Below are 22,350 nucleotides of genomic sequence, written 5' to 3' on the forward strand. Positions count from 1 at the left end.
CTCAAAGAGGCTGGAAGGTGGGGCTTCGTGTGGGCCGTACCACTTGGAAGGGGGAGTGTGCAAGGGACAAGCATTACGGGCTTAAGAGAAATAAAATGTTTTAGAGTCTCATTCCAGAAGATTTCGCAACAACTTCACAAATAAGAGGCTTCCTTGGAGAACTGGGTTCAGAAAAGAAAAATTTGCTTCTCCGCGATCACCCCCTATTTGTGTGGGAGTGAGTTGGGTCCCCGTGGCTGCTACTAATTGGCCTAGATAGAGTTACGCGGACCAATAAGAAAAGGAAGGACATTTGCTGGCCGGTGGAAAGAGAAAAGCAGGTGAGCGGTTGCTAGGGACGGAAGGCAGCGTTGCCTAGGTCTGGGTCCAACCCCAGTGGGCGGACAGCTGGCAGGGTTGGGGGGTAGGGGGGGCGCAGTCCGTGGGCGGGTGATCTGTGTCTGCCCAGCGGGAACATTTGCTGCGCCACAAAAGGGAGGGGCAGCCTGATGTGTCTGGGATTAAGAAGGCAGACCTTTAATTCCGGCTAATGTTGGGATGGTGTTCAATGCAAAGGGATTGACTTCAGCTTCCCGGCGCCTACAGCTTTGCTCTCCTTGTGTTCAGCCCCGGGCCGTAATCGCAGCTACTACTGATCTTGGGCTGCGTAGTATTTGTTTGTGTCGCAGTCGCAGCCAACCCAGTCGGCTCGTTGACAGAATGAAGCCGATACACCCAATTTGTGCCTTGCGTTGTCCTCCGTCGCATTTAACGTCCAAGCACTACAGTTCATGAGCTAGAAGGTGCTATACTCATTTTGGACTTGGGACTGTTGATGTTCAGAGATTTAACAAGACCTGTCCTGGGATTGGCATCGGGTGTGTCTGATTCTAGATTCCCGTGCTGTTGGTTGGCCTCATCACCTTCACCACCTCCCCGACTGGCCTGACCAATTTAGCTGTCACAGGGATGGCTCCCCCGCGAGGCCATCTATTACTTTCTAGTGACTAAAACCAATGGTCAGCTTTCGGTTCTCGCTTGACTCGATCTCTTTCCTCTTGTAAAAAGTCTCCTCCTTCAACTTCTGTGATCCCACAGGCCTCTGCTTTTCTCTCTGGCTGTACATCTGCCCCTTTCCTCCCTCTGTCCTTTTATTTAAATGTCGGTGTCCACGTTGGCCCCTTCTGTTTGTTTTGTGTACATAATGTCCTCTGCTCCTGTGGATTCCATTTCCCCACCCGAGTGGGGATGACTCCCACGTCTGGTCTTTACTAGAATATCTCCTGTTTTTAAAACACTTCAGTGTCCCTAGTCATCCCCTCTTTCCCGGCTCCGGAAACGTGGGCATCTTGTTCCCCTGTCCCTCTCCCGTCTGTCCCCACATCCCGACTGGTAAATAAGTCATTTATTCAGTTGTCTGCGAGTATGTGTCAGATGCAGCCTGTTCTAGGAACTTAGGATGTCCGTGAACAAAACACAGATCTCTGCCTTTTTGGCGTTTTATTCTGGTAAATGTGCTGGATGATAGACAATACGCATGATGTGAGTGAATTCTCTACTACGTTGGGAGGCAATGAATAATAAGTGCTCTAGGCAAAAAAAAAAAAAAAAAAAAAGGCAGAACAAAAGGGGGTCAGGAGTGCGGTAGGGTGCTTGAAGCACGTTGCCATATCAGTGAGAAGCTGGACAAAGACTTGAAGGAGGTAGAGGCGTGAGCCAAGTGGATATCTGGGTAAAGAGTTGCAGCTAGGTAAGAGTCGACCTGTCCTGGTTTGTTGGAGGACGTGGGTGTGGCCAGAGTGGAAATAGCAAAAGGGTAAGGAGGAGGAGGAGGCAGAACCAGGTGGCATTAGCCATTACCAGGACTTTGGCTTTTAGTCTGAGTGACATGAGGAGCCATGAGCAGAGATATTGTAAAAGGCTCTACTTAGGTAAGAGGGTCACTCTAGCACCTGTGCTATTGAATGGAGTGGGGTTGCAGGCAAAGCGGGGGGGGGGGGGGGGAACAGGAGGCTCTTACGGTATATTACTCAAGAGATGAAGTCCTGGGGGTGGGAGGGGCACCTGGCTGGCTCAGTCGGTTAAGCAGCCGACTTCGGCTCAGGTCATGATCTCGCGGGTTCCGGTCATGATCTCGCGGGTTCCGGTCATGATCTTGCGGTCCGTGAGTTTGAGCCCTGTGTCGGGCTCTGTGCTGACAGCTCAGAGCCTGGAGCCTGCTTCGGTTTCTGTGTCTCCCTCTCTCTGCCCCTCCCCTGCTCAGGCTCTGTCTCTCTCGCTCGCAAAAATAAATAAACATTAAAAAAAAGAGAGAGAGAGAGAGAGATGAAGTCCTACTGAGTCTGCCTTCGAAGTGTTTCCATCGCCATCTCCTGGCCTTCTTAGTCCAGGCTGTCACCATCTTATGCCTGGTCCAGTTTAACAGCCACCCGACTGGTCTCCTTTCCTATTCTCTGCTCTCCACTTATTGCCCCTACAATGGCCAGAAAGATCTTCTGACACCTCCGTTCACGTCTTGTCTCCTCTCCCCACGCTCTGCCTGTCAGGCATATGCCCTATTTGTGGGGACCCCAGATGTGTCATGCGTATGACTCGTCCTGTTCCTGATCCAATAAGCGAATTTAGTAAGGTTACAGGATAGAAACTCAATGTACAGAAACCCACTGCATTTCTATACACCAATAATGAAGCAACAGAAAGAAATTAAGGCAGCAATCCCATTTATAATTGCACCAAAAATAATAAAGTATCTAGGAATAAACTTAACCAAGGAAGCGAAAGACTTGGACTCTGGAAACTACGAAACGTTGATGAAAGAAATTGAAGATGATACAAGTGGAAAGATATTTCATGCTCAGGGATTGGAAGAACAAATATTGTTAAAATGTCCATAGTACCCAAAGCAATCTACAGACTTAATGCAATCCCTATCAAAATACCGATAGCATTACTCACAGAACGAGAACAAATAATCCTAAAATTTGTATGGAACCACAGAAGACCCCAAACAGCGAAAACAATCTTGGTAAAGAAAAACAAAGCTGGAGGCATCACATTTCCAGATTTTAAGTTATACTACAAGCTGTAGTAATGAAAACAGTGTGGTACTGACACAAAAATAGACACATAGAGGGATGCCTGGGTGGCGCAGTCAGTTAAGCGTCTGACTTTGGCTCCAGTCCTCAGGTCATGATCTCACCGTTTGTGAGTTTGAGCCCCGCCATCAGGCTCTCCGTCAGCACGGAGCCTGCTTCGGATCTTCTCTCTCTCTCAAAAATAAACATTAAATAAATGGAAAGATATCTGATATCTATGGGTTATAGGACTTAATATTGTTAGACGGCATGGTCCCTAAAGTTGATCTAAAAATTCAGCAGTCCCTGTCAAATTCAAAAGACAGCATCAAGAAATTGAAGAGACAACCCACAGAATAACAGAAAAGATTTGCAGACCATATATCTGATGAAAGACTTGTATCTAGAACATAAAAAGAATCCTTCCAACTCAATAATAAAAAGGCAGATAACCCAATTCAAAAATGGCAAAGGAGTTGAACAGAAATTTCTTTCAAAGAAGAAAAGGCCAATAGGCACACGAAGGAAATGCAAACCAAAACCACAATGAGATCACTTCACGCCCAGACGGTTATAATAAAAGAGACACACACAAAAAGCCCCATAATAACAAGTATTAGCAAAGATGTAGAGACATTGGAGCCTTCACGCATTTCTAGCAGGGGAAAATAGTACAGGTCCTTTGGAAAACAGTTTGGCGTTTCCTCAAGAAAATGAACGGAGAGTTACCCTATGATCCCGCGATGCCACTCCTGCTTACATCCCCAGGAGAAGTGAAAATGTCTGTTCACATAAACACTTGTACATGAGTGTTTGTAGCAGCATTATTCAACATAGCTGAAAAGTGGAAACCCAAAGGTCCGTGAACGGAAAAACAAAATGTAACATATCTATACAATGGAGTATTATTCAGCTATAAAAAGGAACGAAGTGCTGATTCATGCTATAACACTGATGAACCTTGAAAACATTATGCTCCGTGAAAGAAGCTAGACATATTGTATCATTCCATTTATGTTAAATATCTGGAAGAGTAAAGTCCACATAGACAGAAATTTAGTGGATGCCAGGGGCTGGATTGGGAAACGGGGAGCGATGGCTAATGGATGTGGGGTTGCCTTTGGGGGTGATAGAAATGTTCTGGCATACGTACTAGTAACAGTTGCCCAACTTGGTAACTATACTTAAAATCGCTGAATTGTACACTTTCAAATGGTGAATATTATGGTATGTGAATTTTACCAATGAAAAAGTCAAGGAAACAGCAAAGTAGAAATTAATAAAATAAGTAAAGCTGAACTAGAGATTAACAAAGGTGAAAGCTGGCACTTTGAATTCGCTAATAATAAGATATGTAGAGGCTGCTTTTAGGCAACAGGCTTGAGCAGTGGGAACCTGAGAAAGGTAGAGGGGGCCCACCGTGACCACCTATCAGGTGCCACACCTCAAAATACCCATAAGCCCTAGCTGACCAAGGGGCTACTTACAACCGGTCATAGGCACCAAAAAGAAAATTCCACACGAACCTCCCCTACCTCCTGACCTCCTCCCCTTAACTACAGCCCCCCACCCCGCCTCCAGGCAGACAATCTCTTTGCTGTCCTGCCCTCCTTCCCTTGCGGTGTATTCCATGAACTTCTAACTCCTTTGTTCTGCCTTGGGTGAATTCTTTCACCTCTGAGACACCAGCCTCCACCTGATCGGTCACCCCCCCAAGATAGACTGCTGTCAAGACTGATCAAAAAAGGGGGCACCTGGGTGGCTCGGTCAGTTAAGTGTCAGACTTCGGCTCGGGTCATGGTCTCGCGATCTGTGAGTTCGAGCCCTGCGTCGGGCTCTGTGCTGACAGCTCAGAGCCTGGAGCCTGCTTCGGATTCTGTCTCCTTCTCTTCCTGACCTTCCCCTGCTCACGCCCTCTCTCGCTTTCTCAAAAATAAATAAAAGTTTTTAAAAAATTAAAAAAAAAAACACTGATAAAAAAAGAGTTGAGGTCCAAATAATATAAAGAATGGAAACCAGAAATAACCACAGACACAGCAGAGGTTTTAAAATAATATAAATAGAGTAGGTGGAATTTTATGGCAATACATTGGAAAACTTAGGTGAAATGGACAACTTCTGGAAAATAAAAGATGTGCTAAAACTGAGAACAAAAATAGACCAATAAATATTTTTAAGATGAGTCAGTTGTTAACTATCTCCATTCCTCCTCCTGAGATACAGACAACAGAAGACTTTATCAGGCCCAGAGGGTTAACAAGCTCAGGGTTGTAAAACTCTCAATTCTTCTCCAAATGGACCTAAAATTTCAATCTAGATCAAAAAGGTTTTTTGGTGGAATTGTATATTCCACTGCTTTTAAAATGTATATATACAATCTGGGTGCCGGGGTGGTTCAGTCGGTTAAGCGTCCGACTGCGGCTCGGGTCATGATCTCACGGTTCATGGGTTCGAGCCCTGCGTCGGGCTTTGTGCTGACAGCTCAGAGCTCAGAGCCTGCTTCGGATTCCGTGTCTCCCCCTCTCTGCCCCTCCCCTGCTCATGCTCTGTCTCTCAATAATAAATAAACATTTAAAAAAATAAAAAAAAAAAGGATAAATTGAGTCCATTGTCACTGCCATGAAAAGTTGTCCACCCCATGTTATTATGGCAAAAAGAGATTGTACAATGGTTATACAGTAAGATTTCAGTTTTGTGAACCGAGGGGGGAAAAAATCCCTTAAAATATCCGCAGGAATATTCACCAACGAGTCCTGGTGGTGATGTGGGTGGAAGGTAGCGATAGGATTGTGTCTGTATTTATGGGTTAGACATTTCTGTAAGGTTTGAATTTTTCACCAAGAAAGGGGATTCCTTTCATACACAGAAAAATAAATAAAGATTTAAAAACAAAGGCAGTAGCAATTCCAGGTCGCTGGGAGCTGGGTGGCCAGGTGAGCCTGAAGCTTCGTGGAGAAGGGCACCACTGACAATCTGGAGGACAAGCAGCCTTCAGATCAGAGACTGGAGCCACCTGCCCACAGGCACATCCGACCCTGGGTTGAGTTTTGTTTGACCTGCGCAGCACTGACAAGTTTTATAAATTAGTCGTCGTTGCTTAAAATACATGATTTCGCACAAGAAGTAAGGATTCGTGGCTTCTCCAGGAGCCTCACGGGGCCCACCTCCCCAGTGAGAGCTGCTTCCCGTCCCCAGCGGCCAAGTTCACTCTTGCTCATTACCTGTCCCAGCTCCTTGGGCATTGGCTTCCTTACCTGAGGCAGGCGTCGAAATGGAGACAATTCTGGGCACTCCTTGACGAGCGCTGCCCACTCCTCAACTCAGCTGGGTATCGGCTCCAGGGGGCACACGTCAGGAATTCCTCCCATCGTTTATCTGACACGCATTTATTCGATTCTGTTTCTTCTCTCTATGGAGCCCCTGCCCGGGTGAGAAGGGATGAAAGGAAACCTCATTAGAAGGGAGCCAGGAGGCCAGCAGGGGGAGCTCTCACGCCCAACATTAGCTGTCAACTGCAGAGCCAAAGGGGAGGGAAGGAACTCGAAGAGCGGATAGGTACTATTTTACCGACCATCCCAGCGGGAGGAAGGCTCATTTCTTCTTCCTCCAGCCACAGCCCAGCCAAGGACAGACAGTCGCAGCTCAGCCACTGAGAAGCCACCATACGTCAAGCTCCCCGTTTATGACTCCCGACGCCCCACTTGCCTCTATCAAAGAACGGCCCTCTCCCTTGTTCGGGGACTTGCCTGCGGTTTCACCGTGGCAGCTGGCTCGTCCCAGATTGTAAATTCTCAGCGATTCCCGAGCAAGCCCCTCCTTTGCCGGGAAGACAGCTGGCTGTGCCAGATGATGCCACATGGGGGAGAAAAGAGTTGTGCGCTTCACTCAGCCTTGCCCAAACTGCAAAACGGTGAGGAATGAAACGGCGGTTGTTGGTGCAAACCTTTAGGTTTTAGGCTGGTTTGTTTCACAGCGATAGACGGCCCAAACAGTGGGCATCGTACCCGGTTTGTCTCCCCGTTCCCAGCCCCAGGTCCAGGGCCTGGTGGGCCCTCCGTAAATATTGAAGGAGTAAATAAACAAACGTTTGGGTAGATGAATAGATGGGTGGATACGTGCATTGTCTTGGGCCTGATGGCCCTGAAGTGGTCGGTTCTGGCCGAATCAGGGACACAGAGGGCAGCAGCTGCGTGGAGAAGCGAGGGGACAGTCCCTGTTGCGATTGTTTGAAATCATTTCCTCCTGCACAGGGTTCCAGTCAGAGCCACTTGAGGTGGCATACCACAGGCAGTGGGGACGCGGCTGTTCCAGTGAGATGACACTGCCATCCAGGGGCCTGGAAGGCTCCGCGGTGCCCCGGTTTGGGAAGCACAGGGACAGAAGGAATACCGGGGCGGGGGGGGGCTCTATTTCACTGGGTTCCAGAGTTAAGTCTCCCGTGGTTGCCACGGAACAGCTGAAGCATATGTGGTTTTGTTGTTGTTGTTGTTTTGCTCTGTTTGGCTTCGTTTGATCATCCCAACCTCTGCAGTCCAAGAAGGCAGCTGGAAGGAGCCTGGGACGGCCGCCACGTGAGCCAGATGGCTACACCCGCTTCCACTCGTCTGAGACACTGCCAGGCACCGGCTGTGAACCCAAATGAATCCCTCCCTCCTCTTGGCGCCCGTGGCACCGAGCCAGCGTGGACACAGTCTCGTACGACCCCGTATTGTAATTGCTCCCACGTCTGTGGCCTCCGTCGGCGCAGGGTTTGAAATAATGAAAATTGCTCCCCTGTGGATGCCGCAAATCGTAAGGATTATCACACAGCCCGTGTGTGCTGGGCTCCGACTGGATGCCGGGCGTGGTTTGAATTCTTACAACGGCCCCACGAGCCAGGTTCTGTGATCGTGCGCGGTTCGTGGACGAGGAGACCGAGGTACAGAAAGACTGAGCAACTCGCCCGGGCTTTGCAGAGCTGCTAGGGAAAGACCGTCAGCCCCGAAACCCAGGCAGGGTGGCCCCGTAGCCCTGTTCTCACCCCTTTTACTTTATCCCTTGTCCATTTTCTCAATCCCTGTCCTGTGACAAGCTGCCATTGTTTTTTGTTTGTTTGTTTGTTTGTTTGTTTGTTTGTTTTCTAAAGTAAACTCTAAGCTGAGCGTGGGGTTTGAACTCATGACCCCAAGATCAAGAGTCGCATGCTCTACTGACTGAGCCAGCCAGGCACCCCGAGGTGCCATTTTATTTATTTATTTATTTATTTATTTATCAAATTATTTTTAAGTTTTTATTTATTTATTTTGAGAGAGAGAGAGAGAGAGAGAAGGAAAGAACAAGTGGGGGAGGGGCAGAGAGAGGGGGACAGAGGATCTGAAGCAGGCTCCGTGCTGACAGCAGAGAGCCCGACGCGGGGCTTGAACATACGAACTGGGAGATGGTGACCTGAGCCAAAGCCGGATGCTTAATTGACTGAGCTGCCCAGGTGCCCCGCAAGTGGCCATTTTATTGCTGAGAAAGAAAAAGCTCAGAGAGGCCAGGGAACTTAGCCAGAGTCACCCTGCTGGGTGTCTCTGAGTCCTGGCCGAGCCAGGTTCCCAATGCACCTTAGCACTTCTTGTGAGCCAACAGGCCCCACCGTCCGGACCCAGGTCCCCCGGGGCCTGTGGTGAATTACGCCCCTAACCCAAGCAGTGTCTGGGCTAAGCCTTTCCTCACAGTCTCTGGGAAAAGCCAGGGAACGGTCACCACCAGGCTAGACAGCCTGAGCGTCATCGGAGGGCAGAGCAGAGACCGGGAGCCATGTCGTAACTCTGAACGCAGGTCCTGAGGGCATCTGTAAAGGGACGTAGAATACAGGCGTGGGCTAAGGACAGGTCCAGGGACAGCACCTCTTACCCAAATGTACCAAAAAAGGTATTAGGGGTGGGGCACCTAGGTAGCTCAGTCAGTTAGGCATCCAGCTCAGGTCACGATCTCATGGTTTGTGAGTTCGAGCCCTGAATCAGGCTCTGTGCTGACAGTATGGAGCCTGCTTGGGATTCTCTCTCTCCCTCTCTCTCTGCCCCTCCCCTGTTTGCGCGTGCTCTCTCTCTCTCTCTTTCTCTCTCTCTCTCAAAAATAAATAAATAGGGGTGCCTGGGTGGCTCAGTCGGTTGAGTCTACGACTTCAGCTCAGGTCATGATCTCGCAGTTTGTGGATTCGAGCCCCGCATCGGGCTCTGTGCTCACAGCTCAGAGTCTGGATCCTGCTTCAGATTCTGTGTCTCCTTCTCTCTCTGCCCCTCTACCATTTGGGCGCTGTCTTTCTCTTTCTCTCTCAAAAATAAATAAACATTAAAAAAAAAAAAAGAGGGATGGGATCCACACAGACAAACACAGGAGAATGTAAGGAGGTGCGTGCCCAGCGACTCCCGTGGCCCAAGTTCACAGTCAAACAGCCTTCTGGTTATCATATTTGCTTCTCCTCAGGTGCAGGTACCTCGTAGGTGGGTGAATGGGTTCAGCCAGGGCATGGTGCGTCTGGGAGGTGTCCATGCGTTCTGGATACTCCTCTAGGCAAGAGGCGGTCCCTAATTCTCCTCCCTTGAGCGGGCGCTGGGCTGGGTCATGCACTTCTAATGAGTAAATGGTGGCTGAAAAATGTGACATCCAGTCACAAGAGGCACTTTGGCTTCCTGCTTGCCCTCTGCCTTGGGTCACTCACTCTGGGGGAAGCCACTTGCCATGGCGTGCAGACACGCAGGCAGGACCACAGGGTCGGAGCTGAGGCCCTGCAGCCCACAGCCATGAGAGTGAGCCCCCAGGGAAGGGGACCCTGTAAACAAGCCTCCGTCCCTACCAAGCCTTCAGATGATGACAGCTCGGGCCAACATCTTTTTTATTGATTGATTGATTGATTGGCGTCTCTCTCTTTTTTTTAATTTAATTTATTTTTAAAATCTCCATCCAAGTTAGTTAGCATCTAGGGCAACAATGATTTCAGGAGTAGATTCCTTAGTGCCCCTGACCCATTTAGCCCATCCCCCCTCCCACAACCCCTCCCGTAACCCTCAGTTTGGTCTCCGTATTGAAGAGTCTCTTTTGTTTTGTCCCCCTCCCTGTTTTTATATTATTTTTGCTTCCCTTCCCTGATGTTCATCTGTTTTGTCTCTTAAAGTCCTCATAGGAGTGAAGTCATAGGATTTTTGTCTTTCTCTAATTTCGCTTAGCATAATACCCTCCAGTTCCATCCACGTAGTTGCAAATGGCAAGATTTCATTCTCTTTGATTGCCGAGTAATACTCCATTGTATCTATATACCGCATCTTCTTTATCCATTCATCCATGGATGGACATTTGGGCTCTTTCCATACTTTGGCTATTGTCGATCGTGCTGCTATAAACATGGGGGTACTTGTGTCCCTTCGAAACGGCACACCTGTATCCCTTGGATAAATGCCTAGTAGTGCCATTGCTGGGTCGTAGGGTAGTTCTATTTTTAGTTTTTTGAGGAACCTCCACACTGTTTTCCAGAGTGGCCGCACCAGTTTGCATTCCCACCAGCAGTGCAAAAGAGATCCTCTTTCTCCGCATCCTCGACAAATCTGTGGTTGCCCGAGTTGTTAATGATAGCCATTCTGACTGGCGTGAGGTGGTATCTCAGTGTGGTTTTGATTTGTATTTCTATGATGATGAGTGATGTGGAGCATCTTTTCATGTGCCTGTTGGCCATCTGGATGTCTTCTTTGGAGAAGTGTCTATTCATGTCTTTTGCCCATTTCTTCACTGGGTTATTCCTTTTTTGGGTGTTGAGTTCGATAAGTTCTTTATAGATTTTGGATACTAACCCTTTATCTGCTATGTCACTTGCAAATATCTTCTCCAATTCTGTCGGTTGCCTTTTAGTTTTGCTGATTGTTTCCTTGGCTGTGCGGAAGTTTTTATTTTGATGAGGTCCCAATAGCTCATTTTTGCTTTTGTTTCCCTTGCCTCCGGAGATGTTTTGAGTAAGAAGTTGCTGCGGCCAAGGTCAAAGAAGTTTTTGCCTGCTTTCTCCTCGAGGATTTTGATGGCTTCCTGTCTTATGCTTAGATCTTTCATCCATTTTGAGTTTTTTTGTGTGTGTCTGGTGTAAGAAAGGGGTCCAGGTTCATTTTTCTGCATGTCGCTGTCCAGTTTTCCTAATACCACTTGCTGAAGAGACTGTCTTTATTCCATTGGATATTCTTTCCTTCTTTTCAAAGATTAGTTGGCCATATGTTTGTGGGTCCATTTCTGGGTTCTCTATTCTGCTCTATTGATCTGAGTGTCTGTTTTGTGCCAAGCTCTGGCTGACATCTTGATTGCAAACCTCACGAGAGATGGTGAGTCAGGACTTTTATCTCTGTTGCTCCTGAAGTCCTAACCCACGGAACAGAGAGGGAGTAAATTGCTTTTTGATCGAAACCACAAAGCTCTGGGATAATTTTTCTACAACAACAGGTAACTAACACACCAAGTGTCTTTGATAGAGGGGCCATCGGAGGGCAGGCTCCCATCTGTTTATGCAAGAACCCAGGCTCTTTCCACTTTGTGGCTCTGCCATCCCCTGGGGGCCCACGGAGTGCCCTGGAGACCCTCTGCATTTGGCTGGAAGTCAGGGATATAGAAAGCGAGGGAGATTGTTAGGGAGCTATTTAAATGCCACACCTCGTAGTGAATAATAAAATACAACGAAACATGGGATGAGGAAGTGACATTTAAAATGGGAGCGAAAGAGGGGCGCCCGGGTGGCTCAGTCAGTTAAGCCTCCGACTTCGGCTCAGGGCATGATCTCGCGGTCTGTGAGTTCGAGCCCCACGTCAGGCTCTGTCCTGACAGTGCGGAGGCTGGAGCCCAGAGCCGGCTTTGAGTTCTGTGTCTCCCTCTCTCTCTGCCTCTCCCCCGCTCAAGCTCCGTCTCTGTCTCTTTCTCAAAAATCAATCAACATTAAAAAAATTAAAATTGTGAAATACTTGATATGTACAAAATAGTTGTCAAATGTACATAAACCATGGAGTGCGATAATAAACACCAAATTTGAAGAACAAAACATTGGCAACATTTCTGTTTCTCCATTGCCTCCTCCCAACACATCTCCCTGACTTCCACACCCCTACTTTTTATTATTGTATTTTTTATTTTTTTATTATTTATTATTTAAAAAATTTTTTTTAATGTTTATTTATTTTTGAGAGAGAGAGACAGAGAGACAGAGGGTGGGCAGGGGAGGGAGAAGGGCAGAGAGAGAGGGAGACACAGAACTCGAAGAGGGCTCCAGGCTCCGCACTGTCAGCACCGAGCCTGACGTGGGGCTTGAACTCACGAACGTGAGATCATGACCTGAGCCAAAGTTGGACGCTTAACCCACTGAGCCACCCAGGTGCCCCATATTATTTTATTTTTTACAGTTTATTTCTTTGAGAGAGACAGAGAGAAAGAGCGCACACACGTGGCAGGAGAGGGGGCAGAAAGAGAGAGGGAGAGAGAGAATCCCAAGCAGGCTCTGAGCTGTCAGCGCAGAGCCCAATGTAGGGCTCGATCCCACCCACTGTGAGATCATTACCTGAGCAGAAAACAAGAGGGGGAGGCTCAACTGACTGAGCCACCCAAGCGCCCCTCCATTTCCCATTTTCAGTGACACATTGAGCAGATTCCACATTTTTTAGTGCCTAGCATGGGACTTGATAAGTGATACTTATTTATAATAAATGGTAACTGTCTCTGACCCTCCTTTGCTTGGACGCATTCTCTCTCTCTCTCTGTCAAAATAAAAAATAAATACTTTTTAAAAAAATAATAAAAACATAATTGTTCTGAATCAATCTTGCCAGAGGTTTGTCGATTTTCTTGGTATTATCAAAGAACCCAATTTTGACTTCAAAATTCCTTTTCTATTTTATTCATTTCTCCTCTTGTATTTGTTAAGTTTATTCCTTCTACTTTCGTTAGGAATATTTTTCTCTTCTTTTTTTAAAGCTATTGATTTTGAAATCATTTTAGGCTTGCAAGAAATTGCAAAAACGGTGCAGAGAGTTCCTGTATACCCTTCACCAAACTTTTCTTAATGCTAACATCTTACACAACCACAGGACTGTTATTGAAACCAGGAAATTAACAGAGCCATAATACTATTAGCTAAACTATAGACCTTGTTTTATCTGTGTCAATGGTCCCACTAATGTCTTTTTCCTGGTCCAGGAATTCCAGGATTCCAGGATTCCAAATTGCATATCACTGCTGTATTATTTATTGTTATGTGACAATTACCCTAACACTTAGTAGCTTAAAACAACAAATATATATATATATAATATATATATATATATATATATTTTTTTTTTATCTCATAGTTTCTGTGGGTCAGGAATTTGGGAGCTGCTTAGCTGGGTAGTTCTGGGTCAGGGTCTCGGAGAATGTTGCGTTCATGATGTCAGCCTGGACCGTGGTCATCTGACGTCTTGGTGAGGACTGGGGGATCCGCTTTCAAGGCGGCCTATTCACGTAACTGCAGGAGGCTCTAGTTCACGACCACGTGGGGCTCTCCAGGGTGCTGCTCGAGTGGCCTCTGGCTTCACCCAGAGAAAGGACAGCTGGAGTTGCAAAGTCCTTGATGACCTAGCTTCAGAAATCACGCTGTGTGGTTTTCACAATATCCTGTTGGTACACAGGTCAGGCGTGTTCCATGAATAGCAGCCTCTCTCAGGCCATTTTGGAGGCTGGTTACCACCCTTGTCATGCCTCCCTGGTCTCCTCCAATCTGGAACAATGTCTCAGCCTTATCTTTCTTCCATGAACCTGACCCTTTTTTTGTTTTTTTTAAAGCGTACTGGCCAGCTATTTTCTAGAATATCCCTCAATTTGGATTTCTCTGATGTTTTGTCATGCGTACTTTGAGATGATTCGCTTTGGGTAAGAATACTCCAGAAGTGAAGTCCTCGTGTAAGTCCTGCATCTTACATGGTCCGTGATGTTGGTACGTCTTATAACTGGACACGTACGCTTTGACCACTTGGTTAAGGTGGTGCCTTCCAGGTTTTTCTCTTCGTGATTAGCAAACATCTCTGGGGAGATACTTTGGATTGATGTAAATATGTTGTTTCTCACATACTTTACTTACTAATTTTAACATCCATGAGTGATTCATGCAACAATTATTACTGTGGGGTTTGCCTGATGATGATTTTCTACTTCTTTTCATTTTTTAAATGTTTATTTATTTTGAGACACAGAGAGAGAGAGAGAGAGAGAGCTCGCGCATGTACAAAAGAACAGGGGAAGGGCAGAAAGAGAGGGAGAGAGAGAGTCCCAAGCCTGTTGTTCCTGGCTGTCAGCGCAGAACCTGACTCGGGGCTCAAACTCACAAACCATGAGATGCTGGCCTGAACCGAAATCAAGAATCAGACGCTTAACCGACTAGGCCACCCAGGTGCCTCCTGATTCTCTGTTTCTATCATTCCTTCCGCATTTATTTATTAGAATCCTACTTAAAGAAGAGCTGTTTCTTCTACCCCATTTATTTATATGAGTATAGGCTCACGCATATTTATTTTATTTTATTTTTTCAACGTTTATTTTTATTTTTGGGACAGAGAGAGACAGAGCATGAACGGGGGAGGGGCAGAGAGAGAGGGAGACACAGAATCGGAAACAGGCTCCAGGCTCTGAGCCATCAGCCCAGAGCCCGACGCGGGGCTCGAACCCACGGACCGCGAGATCGTGACCTTGCTGAAGTCGGACGCTTAACCGACTGCGCCACCCAGGCGCCCCATATTTATTTTATTTTTAAGTAACAATCGATTACTATCTGCGATGGTTCATTTTATGTGTCAACTTGACTGGATCACGAAGTGCCCAGATATTTGGCTAAGTATTTTGGGGTGTGTCTGGAGTGGGTTTCAGGATGGAATGAACGTACGAATCAGTGAATTCAGGGAAGCAGTTAGTCCTTCCCAAAGGGGGTGGGCATCATCCAGTCCAGTGAGGGCCTGAAGAGAACAAAAGGTGGGGGAAGGAAGCATTTGCCCCTTGCCGGACTGCTTAAGCTGGACATCATCGTCTGCTCTCGATGCTTCTTCTTCTTCTTTTTTTTTTTTTTAATTTTTAAATGTTTATTTATTTTGGGAGAGACAGAGTGCAAGTGGGGAAGGGGCAGAGAGAGAGGGAAACACGGAATCCAAAGCAGGCTCCAGGCTCTGAGCTTGATCAGCACAGAGCCCGACCTGGGGCTCAAACCCACGAACTGCGAGGTCATGACCTGAGCCAAAGTCGGACGCCCAACCGACTGAGCCACCCAGGCGCCCCGATGATAAGTTTATATTAAAAAAAATTTTTTTAATGTTTTTATTTATTTTTGAAGGAGAGAGAGAGAGAGAGAGAGACAGAGCATGAGCAGGGGAGGAGCAGAGAGAGAGGGAGACACGAAATTCGAAGCAGGCTCCAGGCTCTGAGCTGTCAGCGCAGAGCCCGACGCGGGGCTCGAACTCATGAATGGCGAGATCATGACCTGAGCTGAAGTCAGACACTTAACTGACTGAGCCACGCAGGCGCCCCCATAAGTTTATATTTAATGTCTTTGATTCCAATCCAACACTACCCTTTTCCTTATTTGTAACTTCTTATTTCAACAGTGACAAATCTGGGTCTCTTCATCCACAATGTATTACTTACCTGCTCAATACAAGTATATACATATTAGATAGTTTCAGAATTTCTAACCCATACCGCTCTGAAAAACAAATATTGTAATTGAAGTGCAACCTTTGTCTTTTGCTTTACTGTATGTAATCAAAATACTGCCAGGCGACCTTCAGTATGGTTATGTTACTCGTTTTTAATGCAGCTAAGTTTATGTCTTACTGTTTATTTTCCTTATTAGGTACCCACCCCCCCCCCCCACCACATTCTGGTTGACTTTATTTATTTCTTGTTTTGGGGAGCAGGCGGACCTAAGAGTCAGCACTATACAAAAATTGTACTCAGATTCTTCCCTTACCCCTTCTATGCCAGTTTCATTCCTGAATTCTTTCTTTCTTTCTTTTCTTTAATGTTTATTTATTTTGAGAGAGAGAGAGAGAGAGAAAGAGAGAGAGAGAGAGAGAGAGAGAGAGAGAGAGAGTGGGAGAGGGGCAGAGAGGGAGAGGGAGAGAGAGAATCCCAAGCAGGCTCTGCACTGCCAGCACAGAGCCCGATGTGGGGCTCGAACCCACGAACCGTGAGATCATGACCTGAGCTGAAATCAAGGGTCAGAGGTTCAACCAACAGAGCCACCCAGGCGCCCCCTGGATTCTTTCTAACCCGTTTCCCACCTACTCCATAAAAGTAATAAATGTCATTCATTCTGGCTTATCTTTCTTGTCTTTCTTTTTGCACAAAGGAACAGATGTATGTCTATTTTCTTAAAATCTCTTCCCTCGTATGGGTAGCACCCTATCTGCTGCTGGAAATTACTCCCTCGTGGTTCATAGAGATTTTTCTCATTTTTTTTTTTTATAGCTGCATTGTCTATATGTACCAAATCTATTCACCCACCTCCCACATATGGTATAGTATGCAAAGTTTGTTTCAATTATTTGCAATGACAGACAAAGCTGCAGTAAATAATCTGCATGTATGGGGTGCCTGGGTGGCTTGGTCGGTTAAGCGTCCGACTTCGGCTCAGGTCATGATCTCACGGTCCGTGAGTTCGAGCCCCGCGTCGGGCTCTGTGCTGACAGCTCAGAGCCTGGAGCCTGTTTCAGATTCTGTGTCTCCCTCTCTCTCTGCCCCTCCCCTGTTCATGCTCTGTCTCTCTCTGTCTCAAAAATAAATAAATGTTAAAAAAAATTAAAAAAAAAATAATCTGCATGTATGCTGTCGTATTGTTGGAGATGTATTCTCAGGGGAATTTCCTAGAAGTGGCATTGCTGGGCCAAAAAGTAAGTCCATATGTAGCTTTGCTAGAAGTTGCCAAATTTCCCTGGGGAAGGGTTGTTATACCAGTTCCCGTTTCCCCTGGTGACATATGAGGTCTGTTTCCCCACAGCCTCACCAACAAAATATGTTGGTATTGTTTACTTTTTTTTACCAATCTGATGGTTGTTTCGGTGTTGATTTAATTTGATTTACTTAAGTGAGTTTGAACATGTTTTCGCGCGTTTGAAAAAGATTCTTACTTTTTGTTTTCAAATTTATTTTTATTTTAGAGAGAGCAATGTTGAAGAATAAAACATAGTTAACATCCCAGCGTCCAAGAATAAACTATATGTGAACCTAAGAGGACCTTAGGACCTGGGATACCGAGCCAATGTTTACGTTGGGCTTCCACAGAAATAAGATATCGTCGCTAAAATGCGGCGTTCCTATTCCCTGAATATTAGTTCTGCTTAAATCCACATTGCTGAGTTACTGACAATTAAAGCTTCCTCTTAATGGCTTGTTTGGCTTCCGTAAACTGCTTGGCATAATCATACTTCCCCATACTCGGTCACCCCATCCTGCTCTAACTAGATTAAAAACTAACATTACGAACAACATGATTCAGCGTTCAACTAGCTGGAGTCAGCAAGTTATGTTTCAAATAACTCTAAGGCAATGTGATTGGGGCCCGCCTATTTCTTTTTATTTAAAAAAAAATTTTTTTTTTTTAACGTTTATTCATTTTTGAGACAGAGAGAGACAGAGCATGAACAGGGGAGGAGCAGAGAGAGAGGGAGACACAGAATCTGGAACAGGCTCCAGGCTCTGAGCTGTCAGCACAGAGCCCGACGTGGGGCTCAAACTCACGGACCCGTGAGATCATGACCTGAGCCGAAGTCGGACGCTTAACTGACCAAGCCACCCAGGCGCCCTGGGGCCCGCCTATTTCTTTTTTTTTTTTTTTTTTTTTAATTTTTTTTTTTCAACGTTTATTTATTTTTGGGACAGAGAGAGACAGAGCATGAACGGGGGAGGGGCAGAGAGAGAGGGAGTCACAGCATCGGAAACAGGCTCCAGGCTCTGAGCCATCAGCCCAGAGCCCGACGCGGGGCTCGAACTCACGGACCGCGAGATCGTGACCTGGCTGAAGTCGGACGCTTAACCGACTGCGCCACCCAGGCGCCCCGGGGCCCGCCTATTTCAACTACCACCTTTCGTAACCTGATTGGTTTATGCAGCCTTTGTAAGAAATCTTCAAACCTAGTTCGGGGCCAGACTTTCGGGAACTGTTACTCCCCATCTGGCCCAGCCGTCATAAACTTGGTTTTGTGCGATCGCTCTTGGTGTTTTGGAGTTCGTACGCGACCATAACCTGTAACGGCAAGAATGGGGGAGAGGGGCAGGGAGAGAGAGAGAGAGAGAGAGAGAGAGAGAATCTCAAGCAGGCTCCACACTCAGCACAGAGGCCAGGGCTTGATCCCACGACCCTGGGGTCGTGACCTGAGCCAACATCAAGAGTGAGACACTCAACCGACTGAGTCACCCAGGTGCCCCTGAAAAAGATTTTTATGTCTTTTAGTCTGTGAATTTTCCGTTCAGATCTTTTTTCCTTTTTAAAAATCAGGGTTAAAAAGAATTTTTTTTAATAAAAAAATAAAATCAGGGTTTTGGTCTTTTTGTCTCTCAAGTTGTAATAGTTCTTTCTATATTAAGGATACAGGTCGACAAATTTTGTCTTCATTTGTCCGGTGTCTTTGGAAACTGTGAGAGGCTTTTGTTTTCTATTTTATATACAATGTTTCTATGGCTGGAATGTTTTATGGGGATCAAGTGTTAACACCAGGTAATTTCAACAGCAAGTAAAAGGCAAGTAAAAAGGCTTTAAAATAAAGGACATTTATTATTTCACATAAAAGAAGTCCGAGTAGGTGGTACATTCCTCTGATAATTAAGTGGCTCGATGATGTCATCAGAGATCTAGCATTTTCTTATGTTTCCACTCTGACATCCTCAGCGTAATGATTTTTGTCTCCCGATGTGCCCTCTGGTGGTCCTATGATGGCAGTCACAGCTTGTTTATGGCCTTTTTAATAATGTTTCATTTGTTTTTTAGAGAGAAAGAGCAAGAGCGTGCAAGCGGGGGAGGGGCAGAGAGCAAGGGAGACAGAGGATCTGCTGTGAGCTCTGCGCTGACAGCCCAGAGCCCGAGTCGGGGCTCAAACTCACGAACTGTGAGATCATGACCTGAGCTGAAGTCGGAAGCTTAACCGACTGAGCCACCCAGGCGCCCCTGGTTTATGGCATTTTTGCTGTGCAAAGATCTTCGTGTGAGGTAGTCAAACTTACTAATCTTCTCTTTTATTCTCTCTGGATTTTGAGTCCGAATTAGAAAGCCCTTTTCTACTCAGGGGTTAAAGAGAAATGCACCCTTATTTTCTTCTAGTGCTTTTGTGGTTTTGTATTTTACGTTCAGATTCCTGAGCCGAGGACTCATGTATAGGGTAAGGAATGGGTCTATTTTTTGTCTTTGTCCAAATGGTCAGTCAGTTGCCCCACACCATTTATTATAAAGGCCATCTTTTCCCTAGTGAGTTGAGATGCCTTTGTGCCTCCTTTCCTATACCAAATTTCCACGGTACTCTGTTCCATTGGTTTGTCTATCCGTCTAGCCCTGCTATGCTGTGTTCATTACAGAGGCTTTATAGTATGTTTTAGAGCCTGTTAGTCCTCTGTGTAGCGATCTGTCGTGTGATAGCTCTCGATCTACTGTGTTTTAGCAGCTTCTGGGTGTGCCAGGAATCTGGCGACAGTGTAGGGCTGAGGACTCTGGCTAATCTAGCTGTTAGGCAAGTGCACAGTCAACTCAAGGCTCCACGGAGGCTGAAGCCTGCAGAGTCACCTTCTAAGCTCACCCATGTGGTTGTGGGTTGGCCTCAGTTCGTCCCTATCTGGAGACCTCAGTTCCTTCCGGCGTGAGCCTCTCCATGGGACTGCTCACAGCATGGTTTCCCTCAGAATAACTGATCCAAGAGGGAGAAAGGAAGAGAGGCCCAATATGGAAACCTCGGTTTTTATAACCTAGTCTCAGAACTGACATATTATCACCTCTGTTGCATTTTTTTGGTTCAACCCAGGAACGGTGTAGGAAGGGATTACAAAAGGAAGTGACGTCACTGGGGGACACCTTGGAGGACGGCTCCCAAATCTTTCTTCCTAGTTGTTGTTGTTCCCAGTATTTTCCTGACTACTTTTTCAGCATGAACTTTAGCATCAAGTTGTCTAAGTTGCTGGCTATTTCTATTGGGGTTGCGTTAAAATAATAAATTAACTTGGGGTGCCTGGGTGGCTTAGTCAGTTGAGCGTCTGACTCTTGGTTGTGGCTCAGGTCGAGATCCTGGAGTTGTGGGATCGAGCCCCAAGTTGTACTCTGCGCTGAGTGTGGAGCCTGCTTGGGATTCTCTCTTCCTCTGCCCCTCTCCCCCACTTGCATTTTCTCTCTCTCAAAGAAAAAAAAAATTAACTTAACAATAACTGACATCTTTATAAAGGTGATGGGACCCCCATTCCACGAACAAAGATGTTTTCCCATTTGTTCACACCTACTGTTGTGTCTTCAGCAATATTTTACTTTTATTTTTATGTTTTTAGCAATATTTTAAAGTTTTCCTCATTTAGGCTTTACAGATTTCTTGTTAGGTTTCTTCCTAGGGAATCAATCTTCTTTGTTGCTGTTGTAAATAAATTTCTCTGCCATTACATCTTCTGATTATTGTTTATTGTGTATAAAGACTATTGCTTTCTGTGTGTTAATTTTCTATCCAGTCAACTTATTAGAAATATTTTATAGTCTGAGTTAGTTTTTATCATCGATTTCCTTGGGTTTTATAGGTATACTGTCATTATCTCCAAAAAGGCACACTTTTATGTCCTTCTTTATCATTTTTTTATGCTTCTAAATTATTTTTCTTATCTCCCACAAATGGCTAATACCTGTAGTAAAATGTTGAGTAGCAGAGAAAGTGGGCATTCCTGTCTTTGTTCCTGAACTTCGTGAAATGTTTCTAGTGTTTTCACTTTTAGTTAGATACTGGCATCAGAATTAAGATATATAATATTAGTGGAGTGCCCGGATGGCTCAGTTAGTTAAGCATCTAACTCTTGATTTTGGCTTGGGTCGTTGAGGTTCGTGAGATCGAGCCTCACTTGGACTCCGCACTGACAGCAAGAAGCCTGCTTGGGATTCTCTCCCTCCCTCTCTCTCTGCCCCTACCCTGTTCACACACATGCTCTGTCTCTCTCTGTCTCTCTCAAAATAAATAAATAAATAAATAAATAAATAAATAAATAAGGCATGTAATATTAATATATCATATTTTAGGATTATACAATTGCTGTTATACTTAATAATATGTGACATTATGTACATATCATACATCTATACATGCATATATTAACGTATACACATATATACTATATATATGCATCTATAAAATATCTTTCAATTTCTATGTTCTTCAATGTTTTTATGAAAACAGGGTGTTGAATTTTGTGGAAGGTTTTTTTTCATCATTAAGAATAAAACTGGGGTGCCTGGGTGGCGCAGTCGGTTAAGCGTCCGACTTCAGCCAGGTCACGATCTTGCGGTCCGTGAGTTCGAGCCCCGCGTCAGGCTCTGGGCTGATGGCTCAGAGCCTGGAGCCTGTTTCCGATTCTGTGTCTCCCTCTCTCTCTGCCCCTCCCCCGTTCATGCTCTCTCTCTCTCTCTCTCTCTGTCCTAAAAATAAATAAACGTTGAAAAAAAAATTTAAAGAATAAAATCATACGGGGCGTCTGGGTGGCTCAGTCAGTTGGGCGTCCGACTCTGGCTCTCACAGTTGGTGAGTTCGAGCCCCGCGTCGGGCTCTGTGCTGCCAGCTCAGAGCCTGGAGCCGGCTTTGGATTCTGTTTCTCTCTCGCTCTCTGCCCCTCCCCCACTCACACTCTGTCTCTCTCTCTCTCTCAAAAATAAACATTAACATTTTTTTTTAAAGAATATAATCATACAAATTTTCCCTTAAATCTATTAATATGCTGTGTAATATTAATGGACCTCTTAACATTGAGCCCAGCTTGAATTTCTGGAACAAAGCCCCCTTGGTCGTGTGTTGGAGGAGGTCATCCAGAGGACGTGACTGCCAGTCGCCCCGCCAGCTGGACCCAGGCAACTGGGGGCTCCTCACCCTCTCCCCCATCCTCGGAATGTGTGTTCTGCTTGCCTTCCCAGCCCGAGAAGCTGTCCAGGAACACAGCCTGATGATAGTAAGGTCATTTTAAATCGGTTTGGTTTCTTATTGTTGAGTTTTAAGGGTTCTTTGTCTATTTTGGACAACAGTCCCCTACCCGATGTGTCTTGTGTAAATACTTTCTCCCTGTCCTTGGCTTG

The 22,350-nt window shown here is 45.9% G+C and overlaps 1 long non-coding RNA gene across 1 annotated transcript; it reads left to right on the forward strand.

Annotated features, from left to right (window-relative positions):
- Position 1: 1 nt before the first annotated feature.
- Positions 2–8,194, forward strand: LOC122484001. Its single transcript, XR_006297514.1, has 2 exons — positions 2–320; positions 6,664–8,194. It is a non-coding gene; the product is annotated as an uncharacterized LOC122484001 (long non-coding RNA).
- Positions 8,195–22,350: the final 14,156 nt, after the last annotated feature.

The sequence above is a fragment of the Prionailurus bengalensis genome, chromosome D1 (genome assembly GCF_016509475.1).
Source record: "Prionailurus bengalensis isolate Pbe53 chromosome D1, Fcat_Pben_1.1_paternal_pri, whole genome shotgun sequence".
Classification (NCBI taxonomy): domain Eukaryota; kingdom Metazoa; phylum Chordata; class Mammalia; order Carnivora; family Felidae; genus Prionailurus; species Prionailurus bengalensis.